The sequence below is a fragment of the Taudactylus pleione genome, unplaced genomic scaffold, assembly GCF_031769625.1.
Source record: "Taudactylus pleione unplaced genomic scaffold, aTauple2 ptg000235l, whole genome shotgun sequence".
In the NCBI taxonomy this organism is placed as follows: Eukaryota; Metazoa; Chordata; class Amphibia; order Anura; family Myobatrachidae; genus Taudactylus; species Taudactylus pleione.
Genome location: NW_028284637.1, coordinates 2,029,808 through 2,052,724, shown reverse-complemented (window position 1 = coordinate 2,052,724; position 22,917 = coordinate 2,029,808).

Here is a 22,917-nt window from a genome sequence, read left to right as displayed (position 1 = left end):
TGTTGATCGACAGCTCGCCCCATTTTGTAGGCGGGGTGGAGGGGTGGCCGGACAAACGGAGGCATTCCTGAAGGAACGCCTGCCATTTGTAGGCGGCCCTACTGACATCACCAGTGATGTCAGTAGGGAGCTTCCTGCTCTGTTAGAGCAGGAAGCTACCTGGGGCTTCGGTAGACGAGACCCTACCGCAAGGGTCTCTTCGCAAACCCCGATGGTCGCGATGGTCTTGACCATCACCTGGTCACTCGCTAAAGCTGTGGGTGGCAAACCACAGCTTAGCGAGTGGCCAGAAGGCCGCCTTTCTAAACAAAAGTGGCCGCCTTCATTCAGAGCGAGCGCTCGCTTTTTGCGAGCGGCTCTGTATGAGGACCTTGATGTGTACTTTTTGTGTTCTGTACTGTTTCCAAGTTTTACATGTGTCATATCAAAATACTTTTCTTTCTGTAAAAAAAGGATACATGTTATCTCCAGTTGATGGTTGTACCTTTAAGTTTCCATCACTGCCTTCTGCAGCGTGGTCTGAATATTACCACAGCTGCGTGTATACAGTTTGCCTGCTCAGGCACCTCTTTGAGCATCTCCTGATCAGTAAACATTAGCAGGATCAGGATGAAGGAGAGAGACGGGTTTAATCATAAGTTTGAGGTCGATAACTGTTTTTTTTATCAGCTGTAATATTGCATATGAGGCTTGGGAGAGCCCAAACCTTGAGGACATAGGCTATTGTTCGGGTGGAAGGGGTCATGTTGGAGGGTCTGCGAGTTTCTGATTTTTTTTATGTGTATTATACTTTGCATTAAGCATTGTGTTTCCTTGGCTTTCATCTCCTCTGACCTCTTAGGATGGGTACACACTAGGACAATGGATCGGCCACCCGGCTTTCCAATCATTGGCCCGATGCATTGTGCTTGACGCCACAACTGAGCGGGCATTTACATGTGCCCGCCCAATTCAGCTGTCAATCACCGGTGGCCTCTGCAGCAAGTGTATGGGCGGTAGCATTAGAAGGGGATGTAGTCAGGAAGCCAACGGTCTAAATGCCGACTGCCGGCTTCCCGGCTGTCAAATCCCGGCAAGGTACTAAAGACAGGCGTCGAAATCTCGATGCCTGTAATTAGACCTACACCGGAAGACCGAAGCCCGGCATACCGAACAAAGGTAAGCGACGGGCGACGGGCGAGGACAGCCACGGGGGGGAGGGTTAGGTTTTAGGGCTCCCGGGGGGACTTAGTGTTAGGCACCCCCCGGGAGGTTTAGGCTTAGGCTAGGGGAAGGCGGGGTTAAGGTTATGCACCCACGAGTGGGGGTGGGGTGGTTAGGGTAGGGCTCCCCCGGGAGACTCAGGTTTAGGCTGTGGGGAAGGGGGGTTTAGGTATGGGCACTTAGACGGGGGTTAGGGTTAGGCACTTAGGGGGGAGGTTAGGGTTAGACACCCCTAAGGGAGGGTTAGGGTAGGGAGTAGGGTTGGCAGTACTTACCTTATTTAGCGTTCGGGATCTTCACCTCTGATGGGCTTCTGCTGTCGGGATTTGAACCGCCGGCCAGTAATATCTACCACAACCATTAGAAGATATTTGTCTTGATGGTACTAGAAAGTTGGTGCAACAATACTAAATGATGATGACTATCAGCAGCACTATCTAGCCACTCCTGACTAGCTTGTTGCATATTCAGCCCTCCAGCTGATGGTACTTAATTATCAGAGCCACACCTCTATAATAGGACATCATGGGCATCATTTTAATGTTTTTATTGTAACTACACTGGGAAGAAAAATTCCATTTGATTTTTTCTTTAAGAAAAACAAGAGATGTTTAATTTAAATATTTATTTGTGATTGTATTTAATGACATTTTATACTGATATTTACATTTATTGATAATGAATGTACAGACAAAATTCTCTTTTGTGTAAATGACCTTATTGTATTGTTATATTCTGTACATAATGGGTAATGCCACATTAGCATTTACACTACTACTACGAACATTGGCAAGTCACGTTTCTAGGCCTCCTCTATGTTATTTGTATGCTCTTATGGGGTGTAAGAGTCACATGACTGCGTGCAGTATTTACAGTCATGGATATCCTTACAACCTGGACTGTTAGGGTGCCTTGAGGACCACGTTTGTGGTCCTCTGATTTAGGAACTTGTGCCAAAAATTGTATAGATACTTTGTAACCAAAATGATTGACTCCTTGAAATTCATCCTAATGCAGCTGATAATTGTATCTACTATTAGCAACACCATGATAATACAAACATTCATTATTAGTTACATGTGAGCCAAGTAGATAATCATTTAAAATGAGGTTGTGAAAACTTGCAAGAGCAAATTAATGTGCCTGGTAGGGTTGTTATAATATCCCATTAATTAGGGACACCTATGAATTACACAAGTTCTATGACTGATTAAAACCAAGTGAAATGCAGACTTGAAGTCAGCCAGCCACCGAATATGTGTAATTCATATCTGTCCCTGATTAAAATATATCATAGCAACCCTAATGCCTGGCCTTAGAAACATTACAGTACATCTCCATCATTACATGATGACACGGAAAGGATTCCTTAGCTGTAATGTAGACTCTTGTTAAATTTCACTTGGCCAAATGTTTAAAGTGAATATGCCAAACAACTAATAAAAGCTTTTCTTTCTAGCCCATGTGTTAAATTTCACAGTGAACATAGGCAGCTAACAGGACAGGGGGTGGTGGTCTCCGTAGCAACCAAAGAGTAAATTTTTAAGTGTCGATAGCTGATATATGATAGCAACATTTTCAAACCTACCTTATATAGGCATCTGGGCTTACTTGGTTTCCGGTCTATATGAAAATGAATATGAAAATTAGACTGTATCAGTATATGGTAAGAGGAGATTGACTGATAAAACATATGCTGATTGTAATTAATATTCTGAAGGTCAAACAATTAAATATGAACACAAAGCGAATAACTGTTATTTCTCTGAAAAATCATATTACTTTCTAGAGACTCTGGGCCTGATTCAGACCCGTTCGCTATATGCGTGCGCTCGCAAGCGGCTCGATGTTCTGCGTACGCGCATGCTTCGTTCTGCGCGTGCGCGAACTACTCACTGCGATCGCATACCGCTCACTCGCCCTGCAAAGACAGCCCAGTGTAATGAGACAGGAGAGGCCGTTTGTGGGTGGTAACAGGGGCAGGACACTAATAACGGGGGTTGGAGATGTGAACGCAGGCGTGCCTGAATGTTTCAATGCCGTTTTAGAGGCGTGCATAATTAACAGGCAGCGTCATAGTACACGTCACTTGCCTTTTTTTACACAGATTTCCTCGCTACGCTTGCGGTAAGGTAAAGCTACCTCAAGCACTGCGTTCACATCCGATGGTGCTCGATGTACCAATGTTTTAGTACACTTCCTGGAGATGACGTGTTGCTGGTGGGCGGCTCTGCCTGTGCGATTGGGCGTACGCATACACAAAGTAGCCGCTCGCTAAGACATGGTGGGCGTGCTTATGCCTTGGCGAGCGATCGCTTCCCGTGGCGTCACTTTGACAAATTTGCATACGCATCCAGCGAGCGTACGCAGATAGCGAATGATTCTGAATCAGGCGCTCTGTTAGGCAAGTAATGCCATGACGAGGGCTACATTTGTCTTTTTACTACGAGCTCATGGACAAATTGCTGTTAAACAGTTATGTAAGCCATCATATTCCGTTAAAGTTTAAAAAACGTGCAGGACTAGAAAAACTCTGGAAGTTTGCATGTGACACAGGCCCTGATCTATGGATATGAAGACAAAGAATACAAGGTCTGGTTTCCCAGTCTGAGGTATATGCCTATGCTACACCCCCCAGCTGACTGAATTTTGCTATAGCCAGCATGTGAGGCTAATTTGAAATGAAAAACAAAATCATGATTTTGAATGTCCTGCATTGTACTGTCCCCATCTGTATGTCCTGCACTGTGCTGCTCCCCTATCCATATGTCCTACATTGTACTGTCCCCATCTGTATATCCTACACTGTGCTGCTCCCCTATCCATATGTCCTACATTGTACTGTTCCCATCTGTATGTCCTGCACTGTGCTGCTCCCCTATCCATATGTCCTACATTGTACTGTCCCCATCTGTATGTCCTGCACTGTGCTGCTCCCCTATCCATATGTCCTACATTGTACTGTCACCATCTGTATGTCCTGCACTGTGCTGCTCCCCTATCCGTATGTCCTGCATTGTACTGCCCCCATCTGTATGTCCTGCACTGTGCTGCTCCTCTATCCGTATGTCCTACATTGTATTGTCCCCATCTGTATATCCTGCACTGTGCTGCTCCCCTATCCATATGTCCTCATTGTACTGTCCCCATCTGTATATCCTGCACAGTGCTGCTCCCCTATCAATAAGTCCTACATTGTACTGTCCCCATCTGTATATACTGCACTGTGCTGCTCCCCTATCCGTATGTCCTACATTGTACTGTCCCCATCTGTATGTCCTGCACTGTGCTGCTCCCCTATCCGTATGTCCTACATTGTACTGTCCCAATCTGTATGTCCTGCACTGTGCTGCTCCCCTATCCGTATGTCCTGCATTTTACTGTCCCCATCTGTATGTCCTGCACTGCGCTGCTCCCCTATCCATATGTCCTGCATTGTACTGTCCCCATCTGTATGTCCTGCACTGCGCTGCTCCCCTATCCGTATGTCCTACATTGTACTGTCCCCATCTGTATGTCCTGCAATGCGCTGCTCCCCTATCCGTATGTCCTACATTGTACTGTCCCCAACTGTATGTCCTGCACTGCGCTGCTCCCCTATCCATGTCCTACATTGTACTGTCCCCATCTGTATGTCCTGCACTGTGCTGCTCCCCTATCCATATGTCCTGCATTGTACTGTCCCCATCTGTATGTCCTGCACTGCGCTGCTCCCCTATCCATATGTCCTGCATTGTACTGTCCCCATCTGTATATCCTGCACTGCGCTGCTCCCCTATCCGTATGTCCTACATTGTACTGTCCCCATCTGTATGTCCTGCACTGCGCTGCTCCCCTATCCATATGTCCTGCATTGTACTGTCCCCATCTGTATGTCCTGCACTGCGCTGCTCCCCTAACCGTATGTCCTACATTGTACTGTCCCCATCTGTATATCCTGCACTGTACTGCTCCCCTATCTGTATGTACTGCATTGTACTGTCCCCATCTGTATATCCTGCACTGTGCTGCTCCCCTATCCGTATGTCCTATATTGTACTGTCCCCATCTGTATATCCTGCTCTGTGCTGCTCCCCTATCCGTATGTCCTACATTGTACTGTCCCCATCTGTATATCCTGCTCTGTGCTGCTCCCCTATCCGTATGTCCTACATTGTACTGTCCCCATCTGTATGTCCTGCACTGTGCTGCTCCCCTATCCATATGTCCTACATTGTACTGTCCCCATCTGTATGTCCTGCACTGTGCTGCTCCCCTATCCATATGTCCTACATTGTACTGTCCCCAACTGTATGTCCTGCACTGCGCTGCTCCCCTATCCATATGTCCTACATTGTACTGTCCCCAACTGTATGTCCTGCACTGCGCTGCTCCCCTATCCATGTCCTACATTGTACTGTCCCCATCTGTATGTCCTGCACTGCGCTGCTCCCCTATCCATATGTCCTACATTGTACAGTCCCCATCTGTATGTCCTGCACTGCGCTGCTCCCCTATCCATATGTCCTACATTGTACTGTCCCCAAAAGTATGTCCTGCACTGTGCTGCTCCCCTAACCATATGTCCTACAGTGTACTGTCCCCAACTGTATGTCCTGCACTGGGCTGCTCCCCTATCCATGTCCTACATTGTACTGTCCCCATCTGTCTGTCCTGCACTGCGCTGCTACCCTATCCATATGTCCTGCATTGTACTGTCCCCATCTGTATGTCCTGCACTGCGCTGCTCCCCTATCCATATGTCCTGCATTGTACTGTCCCCATCTATATATCCTGCACTGTGCTGCTCTCCTAACCATATGTCCTACATTGTACTGTCCCCATCTGTATATCCTGCACTGTACTACTCCCCTATCTGTATGTCCTGCATTGTACTGTCCCCATCTGTATATCCTGCACTGTGCTGCTCCCCTATCCATATGTCCTACATTGTACTGTCCCCATCTGTATATCCTGCTCTGTGCTGCTCCCCTATCCATATGTCCTACATTGTACTGTCCCCATCTGTATGTCCTGCACTGTGCTGCTCCCCTATCCATATGTCCTACATTGTACTATCCCCATCTGTATATCCTGCACTGCGCTGCTCCCCTATCCGTATGTCCTACATTGTACTGTCCCCATCTGTATGTCCTGCACTGCGCTGCTCCCCTGTCCATATGTCCTGCATTGTACTGTCCCCATCTGTATGTCCTGCACTGCGCTGCTCCCCTAACCGTATGTCCTACATTGTACTGTCCCCATCTGTATATCCAACACTGTACTGCTCCCCTATCCGTATGTCCTACATTGTACTGTCCCCATCTGTATGTCCTGCACTGCGCTGCTCCCCTATCCATATGTCCTACATTGTACTGTCCCCATCTGTATATCCTGCACTGTGCTGCTCCCCTATCCATATGTCCTACATTGTACTGTCCCCATCTGTATATCCTACACTGTGCTGCTCCCCTATCCATATGTCCTGCATTTTACTGTCCCCATCTGTATGTCCTGCACTGTGCTGCTCCCCTATCCGTATGTCCTACATTGTACTGTCCCCATCTGTATGTCCTGCACTCCGCTGCTCCCCTATCCGTATGTCCTACATTGTACTGTCCCCAACTGTATGTCCTGCACTGCGCTGCTCCCCTATCTATGTCCTACATTGTACTGTCCCCATCTGTATATCCTGCACTGCGCTGCTCCCCTATCCATATGTCCTACATTGTACTGTCCCCATCTGTATATCCTGCACTGTGCTGCTCCCCTATCCATATGTCCTACATTGTACTGTCCCCATCTGTATATCCTACACTGTGCTGCTCCCCTATCCGTATGTCCTGCATTTTACTGTCCCCATCTGTATGTCCTGCACTGTGCTGCTCCCCTATCCGTATGTCCTACATTGTACTGTCCCCATCTGTATGTCCTGCACTCCGCTGCTCCCCTATCCGTATGTCCTACATTGTACTGTCCCCAACTGTATGTCCTGCACTGCGCTGCTCCCCTATCTATGTCCTACATTGTACTGTCCCCATCTGTATATCCTACACTGTGCTGCTCCCCTATCCATATGTCCTACATTGTACTGTTCCCATCTGTATGTCCTGCACTGTGCTGCTCCCCTATCCATATGTCCTACATTGTACTGTCCCCATCTGTATGTCCTGCACTGTGCTGCTCCCCTATCCATATGTCCTACATTGTACTGTCACCATCTGTATGTCCTGCACTGTGCTGCTCCCCTATCCGTATGTCCTGCATTGTACTGCCCCCATCTGTATGTCCTGCACTGTGCTGCTCCCCTATCCGTATGTCCTACATTGTATTGTCCCCATCTGTATATCCTGCACTGTGCTGCTCCCCTATCCGTATGTCCTACATTGTATTGTCCCCATCTGTATATCCTGCACTGTGCTGCTCCCCTATCCGTATGTCCTATATTGTACTGTCCCCATCTGTATATACTGCACTGTGCTGCTCCCCTATCCGTATGTCCTACATTGTACTGTCCCCATCTGTATATACTGCACTGTGCTGCTCCCCTATCCGTATGTCCTACATTGTACTGTCCCCATCTGTATGTCCTGCACTGTGCTGCTCCCCTATCCGTATGTCCTACATTGTACTGTCCCCATCTGTATGTCCTGCACTGTGCTGCTCCCCTATCCGTATGTCCTGCATTTTACTGTCCCCATCTGTATGTCCTGCACTGCGCTGCTCCCCTATCCATATGTCCTGCATTGTACTGTCCCCATCTGTATGTCCTGCACTGCGCTGCTCCCCTATCCGTATGTCCTACATTGTACTGTCCCCATCTGTATGTCCTGCAATGCGCTGCTCCCCTATCCGTATGTCCTACATTGTACTGTCCCCAACTGTATGTCCTGCACTGCGCTGCTCCCCTATCCATGTCCTACATTGTACTGTCCCCATCTGTATGTCCTGCACTGTGCTGCTCCCCTATCCATATGTCCTGCATTGTACTGTCCCCATCTGTATGTCCTGCACTGCGCTGCTCCCCTATCCATATGTCCTGCATTGTACTGTCCCCATCGGTATATCCTGCACTGCGCTGCTCCCCTATCCGTATGTCCTACATTGTACTGTCCCCATCTGTATGTCCTGCACTGCGCTGCTCCCCTATCCATATGTCCTGCATTGTACTGTCCCCATCTGTATGTCCTGCACTGCGCTGCTCCCCTAACCGTATGTCCTACATTGTACTGTCCCCATCTGTATATCCAACACTGTACTGCTCCCCTATCCGTATGTCCTACATTGTACTGTCCCCATCTGTATATCCTGCACTGTACTGCTCCCCTATCCGTATGTACTGCATTGTACTGTCCCCATCTGTATATCCTGCACTGTGCTGCTCCCCTATCCGTATGTCATATATTGTACTGTCCCCATCTGTATATCCTGCTCTGTGCTGCTCCCCTATCCGTATGTCCTACATTGTACTGTCCCCATCTGTATATCCTGCTCTGTGCTGCTCCCCTATCCGTATGTCCTACATTGTACTGTCCCCATCTGTATGTCCTGCACTGTGCTGCTCCCCTATCCATATGTCCTACATTGTACTGTCCCCATCTGTATGTCCTGCACTGTGCTGCTCCCCTATCCATATGTCCTACATTGTACTGTCCCCAACTGTATGTCCTGCACTGCGCTGCTCCCCTATCCATATGTCCTACATTGTACTGTCCCCAACTGTATGTCCTGCTCTGCGCTGCTCCCCTATCCATGTCCTACATTGTACTGTCCCCATCTGTATGTCCTGCACTGCGCTGCTCCCCTATCCATATGTCCTACATTGTACAGTCCCCATCTGAATGTCCTGCACTGCGCTGCTCCCCTATCCATATGTCCTACATTGTACTGTCCCCAAAAGTATGTCCTGCACTGTGCTGCTCCCCTATCCATATGTCCTACAGTGTACTGTCCCCAACTGTATGTCCTGCACTGTGCTGCTCCCCTATCCATATGTCCTGCATTGTACTGTCCCCATCTATATATCCTGCACTGTGCTGCTCTCCTAACCATATGTCCTACATTGTACTGTCCCCATCTGTATATCCTGCACTGTACTGCTCCCCTATCCGTATGTCCTGCATTGTACTGTCCCCATCTGTATATCCTGCACTGTGCTGCTCCCCTATCCATATGTCCTACATTGTACTGTCCCCATCTGTATATCCTGCTCTGTGCTGCTCCCCTATCCGTATGTCCTACATTGTACTGTCCCCATCTGTATGTCCTGCACTGTGCTGCTCCCCTATCCATATGTCCTACATTGTACTGTCCCCATCTGTATGTCCTGCACTGTGCTGCTCCCCTATCCATATGTCCTACATTGTACTGTCGCCATCTGTATGTTCTGCACTGCGCTGCTCCCCTATCCATGTCCTACATTGTACTGTCCCCATCTGTATGTCCTGCACTGCGCTGCTCCCCTATCCATATGTCCTGCATTGTACTGTCAACATCTGTATATCCTGCACTGCGCTGCTCCCCTATTCATATGTCCCACATTGTACTGTCCCCATCTGTATATCCTGCACTGCGCTGCTCCCCTATCCATATGTCCTACATTGTACTGTCCCCATCTGTATATCCTGCACTGTGCTGCTCCCCTATCCATATGTCCTACATTGTACTGTCCCCATCTGTATATCCTACACTGTGCTGCTCCCCTATCCATATGTCCTGCATTTTACTGTCCCCATCTGTATGTCCTGCACTGTGCTGCTCCCCTATCCGTATGTCCTACATTGTACTGTCCCCATCTGTATGTCCTGCACTCCGCTGCTCCCCTATCCGTATGTCCTACATTGTACTGTCCCCAACTGTATGTCCTGCACTGCGCTGCTCCCCTATCTATGTCCTACATTGTACTGTCCCCATCTGTATGTCCTGCACTGTACTGCTCCCCTATCCGTATGTCCTGCATTGTACTGTCCCCATCTGTATATCCTGCACTGTGCTGCTCCCCTATCCATATGTCCTACATTGTACTGTCCCCATCTGTATATCCTGCTCTGTGCTGCTCCCCTATCCGTATGTCCTACATTGTACTGTCCCCATCTGTATGTCCTGCACTGTGCTGCTCCCCTATCCATATGTCCTACATTGTACTGTCCCCATCTGTATGTCCTGCACTGTGCTGCTCCCCTATCCATATGTCCTACATTGTACTGTCCCCATCTGTATGTTCTGCTCTGCGCTGCTCCCCTATCCATGCCCTACATTGTACTGTCCCCATCTGTATGTCCTGCACTGCGCTGCTCCCCTATCCATATGTCCTGCATTGTACTGTCAACATCTGTATATCCTGCACTGCGCTGCTCCCCTATTCATATGTCCTACATTGTACTGTCCCCATCTGTATATCCTGCACTGCGCTGCTCCCCTATCCATATGTCCTACATTGTACTGTCCCCATCTGTATATCCTGCACTGTGCTGCTCCCCTATCCATATGTCCTACATTGTACTGTCCCCATCTGTATATCCTACACTGTGCTGCTCCCCTATCCATATGTCCTGCTTTTTACTGTCCCCATCTGTATGTCCTGCACTGTGCTGCTCCCCTATCCGTATGTCCTACATTGTACTGTCCCCATCTGTATGTCCTGCACTCCGCTGCTCCCCTATCCGTATGTCCTACATTGTACTGTCCCCAACTGTATGTCCTGCACTGCGCTGCTCCCCTATCTATGTCCTACATTGTACTGTCCCCATCTGTATGTCCTGCACTGCGCTGCTCCCCTATCCATATGTCCTGCATTGTACTGTCCCCATCTGTATGTCCTGCACTGCGCTGCTCCCCTATCCATATGTCCTGCATTGTACTGTCCCCATCTGTATATCCTGCACTGCGCTGCTCCCCTATCCATATGTCCTACATTGTACTGTCTCCATCTGTATGTCCTGCACTGCGCTGCTCCCCTATCCATATGTCCTACATTGTACTGTCTCCATCTGTATGTCCTGCACTGCGCTGCTCCCCTATCCATATGTCCTACATTGTACTGTCCCCATCTGTATGTCCTGCCCTCCGCTGCTCCCCTATCCGCATGTCCTACATTGTACTGTCCCCAACTGTATGTCCTGCACTGCGCTGCTCCCCTATCTATGTCCTACATTGTACTGTCCCCATCTGTATGTCCTGCACTGCGCTGCTCCCCTATCCATATGTCCTGCATTGTACTGTCCCCATCTGTATGTCCTGCACTGCGCTGCTCCCCTATCCATATGTCCTGCATTGTACTGTCCCCATCTGTATATCCTGCACTGCGCTGCTCCCCTATCCATATGTCCTACATTGTACTGTCTCCATCTGTATGTCCTGCACTGTGCTGCTCCCCTATCCATATGTCCTACATTGTACTGTCTCCATCTGTATGTCCTGCACTGCGCTGCTATCCTATCCATATGTCCTACATTGTACTGTCCCCATCTGTATGTCCTGCACTGCGCTGCCCCCCTATCCGTATGTCCTGCATTGTACTGTCCCCATCTGTATGTCCTGCACTGCGCTGCTCCCCTATCCGTATGTCCCTCATTGTACTGTCCCCATCTGTATGTCCTGCACTGCGCTGCTCCAATATCCATAAGTCCTACATTGTACTGTCAACATCTGTATATCCTGCACTGCGCTGCTCCCCTATTCATATGTCCTACATTGTACTGTCCCCATCTGTATATCCTACACTGCGCTGCTCCCCTATCCATATGTCCTGCATTTTACTCTCCCCATCTATATGTCCTGCTCTGTGCTGCTCTCCTATCCATATGTCCTACATTGTACTGTCCCCATCTGTATGTCCTGCACTGTGCTGCTCCCCTATCCATATGTCCTACATTGTACTGTCCCCATCTGTATATCCTGCACTGCGCTGCTCCCCTATCTGTATGTCCTGCATTGTACTGTCCCCATCTGTATGTCCTGCACTGTGCTGCTCCCCTATCCATATGTCCTGCATTGTACTGTCCCCATCTGTATATCCTGCACTGTGCTGCTCCCCTATCCATACGTCTTACATTGTACTGTCCCCATCTGTATATCCTGCACTGTGCTGCTCCCCTATCCATATGTCCTACATTGTACTATCCCCATCTGTATGTTCTGCACTGTGCTGCTCCCCTATCCATATGTCCTACATTGTACTGTCCCCATCTGTATGTTCTGCACTGCGCTGCTCCCCTAGCCATGTCCTACATTCTACTGTCCCCATCTGTATGTCCTGCACTGCGCTGCTCCCCTATCCATATGTCCTACATTGTACTGTCCCCATCTGTATGTCCTGCACTGCGCTGCTCCCCTATCCATATGTCCTACATTGTACTGTCCCCATCTGTATGTCCTGCACTGCGCTGCTCCCCTATCCATATGTCCTACACTGTACTGTCCCCATCTGTATGTCCTGCACTGTGCTGCTCCCCTATCCTTATGTCCTACACTGTACTGTCCCCATCTGTATGTCCTGCACTGTGCTGCTCCCCTATCCATATGTCCTACATTGTACTGTCCCCATCTGCATGTCCTGCACTGTGCTGCTCCCCTATCCATATGTCCTACATTGTACTGTCCCCATCTGTATATCCTGCACTGTGCTGCTCCCCTATCCATATGTCCTACATTGTACTGTCCCCATCTGTATGTTCTGCACTGCGCTGCTCCCCTATCCATGTCCTACATTGTACTGTCCCCATCTGTATGTCCTGCACTGCGCTGCTCCCCTATCCATATGTCCTGCATTGTACTGTCAATATCTGTATATCCTGCACTGTGCTGCTCCCCTATTCATATGTCCTACATTGTACTGTCCCCATCTGTGTATCCTGCACTGTGCTTCTCCCCTATCCATTTGTCCTACATTGTACTGTCCCCATCTGTATATCCTACACTGTGCTGCTCCCCTATCCATATGTCCTGCATTTTACTGTCCCCATCTGTATGTCCTGCTCTTTGCTGCTCCCCTATCCATATGTCCTACATTGTACTGTCCCCATCTGTATGTCCTGCACTGTGCTGCTCCCCTATCCATATGTCCTACATTGTACTGTCCCCATCTGTATATCCTGCACTGTGCTGCTCCCCTATCCATATGTCCTACATTGTACTGTCCCCATCTGTATGTTCTGCACTGCGCTGCTCCCCTAGCCATGTCCTACATTCTACTGTCCCCATCTGTATGTCCTGCACTGCGCTGCTCCCCTATCCATATGTCCTACATTGTACTGTCCCCATCTGTATGTCCTGCACTGCGCTGCTCCCCTATCCATATGTCCTACATTGTACTGTCCCCATCTGTATGTCCTGCACTGCGCTGCTCCCCTATCCATATGTCCTACACTGTACTGTCCCCATCTGTATGTCCTGCACTGTGCTGCTCCCCTATCCTTATGTCCTACACTGTACTGTCCCCATCTGTATGTCCTGCACTGTGCTGCTCCCCTATCCATATGTCCTACATTGTACTGTCCCCATCTGCATGTCCTGCACTGTGCTGCTCCCCTATCCATATGTCCTACATTGTACTGTCCCCATCTGTATATCCTGCACTGTGCTGCTCCCCTATCCATATGTCCTACATTGTACTGTCCCCATCTGTATGTTCTGCACTGCGCTGCTCCCCTATCCATGTCCTACATTGTACTGTCCCCATCTGTATGTCCTGCACTGCGCTGCTCCCCTATCCATATGTCCTGCATTGTACTGTCAATATCTGTATATCCTGCACTGTGCTGCTCCCCTATTCATATGTCCTACATTGTACTGTCCCCATCTGTGTATCCTGCACTGTGCTTCTCCCCTATCCATTTGTCCTACATTGTACTGTCCCCATCTGTATATCCTACACTGTGCTGCTCCCCTATCCATATGTCCTGCATTTTACTGTCCCCATCTGTATGTCCTGCTCTTTGCTGCTCCCCTATCCATATGTCCTACATTGTACTGTCCCCATCTGTATGTCCTGCACTGTGCTGCTCCCCTATCCATATGTCCTACATTGTACTGTCCCCATCTGTATATCCTGCACTGTGCTGCTCCCCTATCCATATGTCCTGCATTGTACTGTCCCCATCTCTATGTTCTGCACTGTGCTGCTCCCCTATCCGTATGTCCTACATTGTACTGTCCCCATCTGTATGTCCTGCACTGTGCTGCTCCCCTATCCATATGTCCTGCATTGTACTGTCCCCATCTGTATATCCTGCACTGTGCTGCTCCCCTATCCATATGTCCTACATTGTACTGTCCCCATCTGTATATCCTGCACTGTGCTGCTCCCCTATCCATATGTCCTGCATTTTACTGTCCCCATCTGTATGTCCTGCACTGTGCTGCTCCCCTATCCATATGTCCTGCATTGTACTGTCCCCATCTGTATATCCTGCACTGTGCTGCTCTCCTATCCGTATGTCCTGCATTGTACTGTCCCCATCTCTATGTTCTGCACTGTGCTGCTCCCCTATCCGTATGTCCTACATTGTACTGTCCCCATCTGTATATCCTGCACTGTGCTGCTCCCCTATCCACATGTCCTACATTGTACTGTCCCCATCTGTATGTCCTGCACTGTGCTGCTCCCCAATCCATATGTCCTACACTGTACTGTCCCCATCTGTATGTCCTGCACTGTGCTGCTCCCCTATCCATATGTCCTGCATTGTACTGTCCCCATCTGTATGTCCTGCACTGTGCTGCTCCCCTATCCATATGTCCTGCATTGTACTGTCCCCATCTGTATGTTCTGCACTGTGCTGCTCACCTATCCATACGTCCTACATTGTACTGTCTAACCTATATGTAACACCTGTATTATGTCCTGTAGTGTGCACTCCTCCTTTTCTGTTTTCTATATTGTGCCCCCACCCCTAAGTTTTATATTGCCCCCAATATCTTGTTCTCCCCCCTATGTCTTGTATTGCCCCCCTTTGTCCTGTATTGTGCCGCACCCATTACATGTTGCATTGTCTTCTCCCCCCTGTGCTTTTTATTGTCCTTCCCCCTACCCGTCTATGTCTTGTATAGCCTCCCCCCCAGCTCCGCATGCCTTGTTCTATCCTCTCCCCCTTGGGATTAGATACTGTACCTCTTTTCTGTCCTCTTCCGCTCCTCTAAACTGGGGTTCCTCCATGTACACAGGGTCATCATTTGGCATTGAAGGCAGCAACACAACATCATCACCTGATATCTGCACAGCTGCCGGGACATTGGATGACCGGTCTGTCAGCAATTAAATGTTTGCCGGAGCCAGACTCCAGTTTCATAGAGCGCCCTCTTACTGGTTCAGTGACCCGGAGCTCACGCTCCCCCGGAACCACACTCACTATGCTCCTGCCCAGAGTAACTCTTATTTTAGAGCAACCCAACTGAATCACGCTCCTCGCTGGACCCTCCGGCTGATCGACATAGTTATTTAACTGCACAATACCCCGATCTGTAAAATGAGATTAATAAATATCACATTGCAGTGTTTCTCAAACTCGGGTCCTGGTTCAGACCCGCTAGCTCGGATGCGTTAGCTCGTAGCGCGCCGATTTTCGCATTATGTGGATGCGTACACATGGCAGTGCATGTGCGCGAACCAGTGCCAGAGATCGGGAAGCTTCGCTCACTACGCATAGACAGCCCAGCAGAGTGAGTGACAGGAGAAGCCGTTTGAGGGTGGTGACAGGGGCTGGCCATTAAAAACGGGGGAGTGGAGATGCGAACGCAGGCGTGCCTGAGCGCCTTAACGCCTTTTCAGAGGCGTGCATAATTTATAGACAGCGTCATAGTACAGATCACCTGACTGGTTTTTACACTGAAGTGATCGCAGTGCTTGCGGTAGGGTATGGTCTGCCACAAGCGCTGCGATCGCATCCGATGTACCGATGGTTGCATACACTTCCTGGAGATGATGTGCGCAAGTGGGCATCTTAAGACAGGCTAGTACGTGTCTGCATACACAAAGCGATCACACACCAAGACATAGTGGGTGTGGTAATGCCTTGCGATCACCTGCCTTGCTGTGAGTTGGCCGGATTTGCATACGCTGGGTGCGTGCGAACGCATCTAGCAAACGGGTCTCAATCGAGCCCTCTGTCTTTAAGGTGTTAGAGGAGAGCATCCTGCACTGTCTCCTTTCTTCCATTAGTGCTGGGACCCTGTAGTGCCGGATGTGCGTCACAACATGCCTTCTGACCCCAATGAGCTACTGCTCATGCGTTTCTTTACCGTGCGTCTTCAGCTCTGTACTCCATAGAGGAAGGACATGCTCCTGAGAGTCTACCAGTGAGATGACCTTACATAGGAGAGACCCTGCATATAAGTGGAGTCTTAAGAGAGGAGGGGGCCCATGTGCATTCCCCGTACGGGGCCCCCTCCTCTCTCCCCGGTAGCCAGCAGCCGACTGACGCAGCTGGCCAGCCACCAGAGCATTAGTAGACTCTGGGCACTAGAGTGTGCCTGGAGTCTACTGTGCATGCACAGAACACCGGAAAAATGGCCACGACAGGCATTTTTTCCGGTGTTCTGAGCAGTTCTGACACCCGACGCGGGACCACGGACTGGTGAGTTTAAAATAATATGAGTGCTAGGTGTGCGGTGCAGGGCCCCCCTGTACACGGGGACCCATGTGTCCCACACACACTGCACCCATTATAGATATGCCACTGCTACATATTTCACTGTAACCACCACTAATATACATACAAGGGGTGCATACTCCACTGCCACCGCTGTTCAGTCTATGTACAGGTGCAAGCTGCCATTTGTCTGCTCATCACCAGCATTACCCTGTATGTACCTGGCTGGATCTGTTGCATGCCTACAGTGTACCTTTTGTATATACCAGCATTAACCATGTGTCATCCTGCAACCTGTTCTACTTGGTTATTAGACCTAAGACCTGATTAATTGGTATTTGTTAGCATTTCCCCATGAAAATAGATGGCAACCTTTATTTATGAACGAACGGTAATAATAACATGACAATTTACTGTTCGTCTTCCTTAAATGAACTCTCCAGGTGATGGCTTCTGTTAAATAGAGCTCACAAGTGCTGTGGTCCTGTCCTCACAGCACCTGGCAGCAGCCCCTCACCCCATGGAGTGTACAGCCCTCGGCAATCCTCAACCCCCCAGGTGGACCAGACCCGACCAAAAGTGCACACCGCCGGCGCTCTCCCTCCATCAGTAGCCGGTGGTTCCCCCTTCCACCCTCCCACAGCAGCACTCGGCTGGCTCCATCCCTGCGAGGCAGCGGCAGCAGCCTGCCTCCCCAGCCCAGGAAACTACACTGTGTGCTGGGCTGGGAAGATAGGTTGCTGCTGCTGCCAAGCAGGGATCGTACAGTGCACCCATGCATTTAGCCAGCCGGGAAGCTCACAACCTGCCCCACCACAAAAAAAAATAAAGACTCGCGTCCTCACTGTGCATGTGCAATAATATTCACTTCAATGCGGATGTGCTAGACTCTAGTTTTAAAGAAAAATATATCGTCAGCGCTATATACTGTACATATGAAAAATAGCGCGGACATGACTTTTCTTCAATAACGCTCGCACCGACCCGGAGGATTATTAAATAGTGATTGAGAAATTAAAATTACCACAGAGAGGGAAAAAGATAATTATCACTATTCTACTGACTTGTTAGTAAATGGAGCCCTAAGTTATCTATCATGTGACCTGACCTCCATCACACACCGCTGGCACCTATATTGACACCTTTAGGATCTGCCAATACAATGCACCATAACAGTCCATGACTTAAGGATATCCATGATTGAGCTCAGGGGACTTAGGGCCTGATTCAGAGATGGACGCTAATGCGATCGCAGCTGTCATTTCGTTTGCAGCGCAGCTGCAAAAATGTGCTAAAAGTTGCAAAGCTTACCCGAGTATAAGGACACCCACCGCTGCCTTCTCATGTGCGTACGACCTCGCTTACCTGCGAAAATATCGGTAACATTGAGCGGCCATCTTGCCCTTGCAGCAATTCTGATCAACCACAGACTCGGCAGCTCTCCTGACACGCAGAGGGCTCTCATGCTGCGTAGGAGATCGCTTATTTATGTACGCTCACGTAACGGCATTTAAACGGTCAGACACGGCTGCGTTTTTCTGACCACCCGTTACCACCCCCAAACGCTGACAACCTGTCAGTCACTTTGTGAAGGGATCCTCTGTGCGTCCGAAATTGCAATGCAATTGCTGTGCACCCCCAGTGAGGCTTATATGCATGCACAATGGCAAACAATCGCTCGGTCTGTGTGAAAATTGCATCTCCAAAGAGTCCATCTATGAATCAGGCCCTTAATTCGTACCTCAGTCAGTTTGATTTAACCATCTGTGCTGAAGTATGGATATCCTTAAAAGCTGGACAGTGAGGGTGCCTTGAGGACTGAGGGCCTGATTCATTAAGGATCGCTATTGCTGGTCTGCTGCGAAAATATGCTAATGAATGCAATTGCAATGCCGTCGCACTGCCAGCATAGAGATGCCCACTGCTTCCCACTACCGCTATCTCATATCCGTAATACCTTGCAAAGCTCCACAAACATCGGTAACATCATGTACCATCAGCCTCTCACGCAGCATTACAGCAGCCCTGTCCTTACTTAGAAATTGCTAACTTTGTTGCACGCAGTGAGGAGCTCATTCATACCCGCTTGCTAAGATGCGAACGCTCGCTGCTAACGATGGTATGCATTATGCGTATGTGTATGCATTGCAGTGCCCATGCCCATACTTTAGTGAAAGTTCACAATGCATTCCCTCGCTGCACATAGACAGCCCAGCAGAGTGAGTGACAGGGGAAGCCGATTGTAGGTGGTAACAGGGGCTGGCCATTAAAAATGGGGGAGTGGGGATGCAAACGCAGGCGTGCCTGAGCATCTCAGCGGCGTGTTAGTGGTGTGCATAATTATAAGACAGCAACATAGTACACGTCACCAGGCTTGTTTTTACACTGAAGTGCTCGCAGTGCTTGCTGCAGGGTATGGTCAACCTCAAGCGCTGCGATCGCATCCGATGTTACCCGATGTACCGATGGTTGCATACACTTCCTGGACATGACTTGCACAAGTGGGCATCTTAAGACAGGTGTCTGCATACACTATGTGATAGGTCTCTAAGAAATACTGGGCATGCTAATGCATTGCTGAATCAGCTCCTGAGTACTCAAGCTGTGCATGCAATCGCAATGGCTAATTTATCCATACCCATGCAACAGCGTTCAAACAGTCAGGCACGCCTGCATTTCGTCAACTACCCTCCCCCCCAACGTTCACTGTCTGTCAATCACTCTGCGATGGCTCTGCGTGGTCTCCATGATTGCATTGCAATCGCAGTAGTGCCTTCGTGCACGCGTGCTGCAATGCAAATGTATGCACAGTACACAACAATTGCCCATCTGCGCAAGCAATAGCGATCCGTAATGAATCAGGCCCTGAGTTTGGGAAACACTGTCATATATCATATAGTTTCGTTTAGAGAGAAATCTTGTAACAATAACTTACTCGATGCAGGTCTCCAGTGTTCTCAGGAAATCAGTACATGATATCATTGTACAGTAGCTGCAACTTCCGCATCTAGCACAGGATTATGACAAGATTCCTAAATGGTGCTTGCACCCATGGGCGTATCTATAATGGGTGCACCCTGCACCCATAGAGTCTTATACTTACATGTCCGTAGTGCTACTCTGCAGCGCCGAATTAGCAGCAAAAATCACTGGGAAAATGGCGGCAGCCATGTTCCCAGTGACTCGTGCACTAAGCCAGAATCTGTTGCCAGTGCTGCGCCGCGGGTCCGCCAGAGAGAGGAGGGGGCCCGCACTGAGTCTATACACAGGGCACCCTCCTCTCTTGATACGCCACTGCAGTTTGCTTAACTGGAAAATATTTTTTCCAATACCCATTTAGAAATTGTCAACTTTTATGATTGAATTAGGTCAAAAACTTCTATATAAAACTTATTTAATAGGAATTTACGAAAAAAAAAAAAAAACCACAACCATAACATTAATACTGATTATTATCGATTAAAAAAAACATATATACAGTCAGGTGCATAAATATTGAGACATTGACAGAATTTTCATATTTTGGCCTCTATTCACCACCACAATGGCTTTGAAATGAAGCAAACAAGATGTGCTTTAACTGCAGACTTTCAGATTTAATTTGAAGGTAATTACATCCAAATCAGGTGAACGGTGTAGGAATTACAACGGTTTCTATATGTGCCTCCCACTTTTTAAGGGGCCAAAAGTAATGGGACAAACTAAACAATCCTAAATCTAACTTTCACTTTTTAATACTTTGTTGCAAATCCTTTGCAGGCAATTACAGCCTGAAGTCTGGAACGCATAGACACCACCAGACGCTGGGTTTCATCCCTGGTGATGCTCTGCCAGGCCTCTACTGCAAATGTCTTCAGTTCCTGCTTGTTCTTGGGGCATTTTCCCTTCAGTTTTGTCTTCATCAAGTGAAATACATGCTCAATCAGATTCAGGTCAGGGGATTGACTTGGCCATTGCATAACATTCCACTTTTTAGCCTTAAAAAACTCTTTGGTTGCTTTTGCAGTATGCTTCGGGTCATTGTCCATCTGCGCTGTGAAGCGCCGTCCAATGAGTTCTGAAGCATTTGACTGAATATGAGCATATAATATTTCCCGAAACACTTCAGAATTCATTCTGCTGCTTTTGTCAGCAGTCACATCATTAATAAATACAAGGGAAACAGTTCCATTGGCAGCCATACATGCCCACGCCATGACACTATCACTGATGAGGTGGTATGTTTTGGATAATGAGCAGTTCCTGTCCTTCTCCATACTCTTCTCTTCCCATCACTCTGGTACAAGTTGATCTTTGTCTCATCTGTCCATAGGATGTTGTTCCAGAACTGTAATGGCTTTTTTAGATGTTGTTTGGCAAACTCTAATCTGGTCTTCCTGTTTTTGAGGCTCACCAATGCTTGGTTTTCATCTTGTGGTGAACCCTCTATATTCACTCTTGTGAAGTCTTCTCTTGATTGTTGACTTTGACACATATACACCTACCTCCTGGAGAGTGTTCTTGATATGGCCAACTGTTGTGAAGGGGTTTTTCTTCACCAGGGAAATAATTCTTCTGTCATCCACCACAGTTTTTTTCTGTGGTCTTCTGAGTCTTTTGGTGTTGCTGAGCTCTCCGGTGCGTTCTTGCTTTTTAAGAATGTTCCAAACAGTGGATTTGGCCACACCTAATGTTGTCGCGATCTCTTTGATGGGTTTGTTTTGATTTTTCAGCCTAATGATGGCTTGCTTCATTGATAGTGACAGCTCTTTGGATCTCATATTGAGAGTCAACAGCAACTGATTAAAAATGCAAATGTCACACCTAGAATCAACTCCAGACCTTTTACCTGCTTAATTGATAATGAAATAAAGAGGGAATAGCCCACACCTGTCCATGAAATAGCTTTTGAGTTGATAGTCCCATTACTTTTGGCCCCTTAAAAAGTGGGAGGCACATATAGAAACCGTTGTAATTCCTACACCGTTCGCCTGATTTGGATGTAATTACCCTCAAATTAAATCTGAAAGTCTGCAGTTAAAGCACATCTTGTTTGTTTCATTTCAAAGCCATTGTGGTGGTGAATAGAGGCCAAAATATGAAAATTCTGTCAATGTCCCAATATTTATACACCTGACTGTATATATATATATATATATATATATATATATATATATATATATATATATATTGAAACATTGAAAATAGGAACATTGCAGCATCACAACTTTACATTCTTCCGGCAGCTACTTCCTCCCTGCAGTCTCCATTTCGGGGGTGCCATGGAGCTGTCCGATCAGCAGTGTTCAGGTGCACAGCAGACACCGTGAGAGGATACAAGGATGCAGAGGCGCCGGAAGGGAATTTCTAAATGGTCTCATTAGATGCGACCACACCAGGCAAGTGGTTAATGAAGGCACCTGATCTCAGCACTCCTGGCTTGAGCAAACGATTATTACTGTGCTTTAGCTGTGAGAGGAACTCTGGGGGTTATTCAGACTTGGTCACAAGCACCGATGTGCTCTCAACCGGGTTGATGGGTAGCCCTGAGCACGCGCAGCGGCCGCACTGTGTGTGCGCAAGCCCTGGAGCGAGAAACTCTCTCACTCCGGAGCTCACTACAAAAGGGCCGGCTGTTGATGTTGATCGACAGCTCGCCCCTTTTTGTAGGCGGGCCGGGGTGGTGGTTTCCAAAACGGAGGTGTTCCTTAAGGAACGCCTACCGTTTTGTGGGCGGCCGCACTGACATCATCAGTGATGTCAGTGGGGAGCTTCCTGCTCCATCAGAGTAGAAAGCTACCTGGGGCTTGCTCGTGCCCAGACCCAACCTTAGGGTCTGGTCGCAAGCCCCGATGGTCGCGATGGTGATCACCATCGCGACCATCACCCTGGTCGCTAGCTAAGCTGTGGGTGGTAATCCACAGCTTAGCTTGCAACCAGGAGGCCGCACCAAAATAAATAAAAAAAACCTGCCCTCATTCTGAAAGAGCGATCGCTTCTTGCGACCGCCTCTGAATGATGTCCTCTGTCTGTTCTTGGTTGCTACAGTTTTGCCCCCCTAACCATTTTGTTTTCTTTGACCCTTGACCTTGGCTTCTGGCCTGGAATTCTTACCTTCTCCAGTCTCCTGACCTACTTCAGTATGTTTGATTATGCTATGGTCTGAATA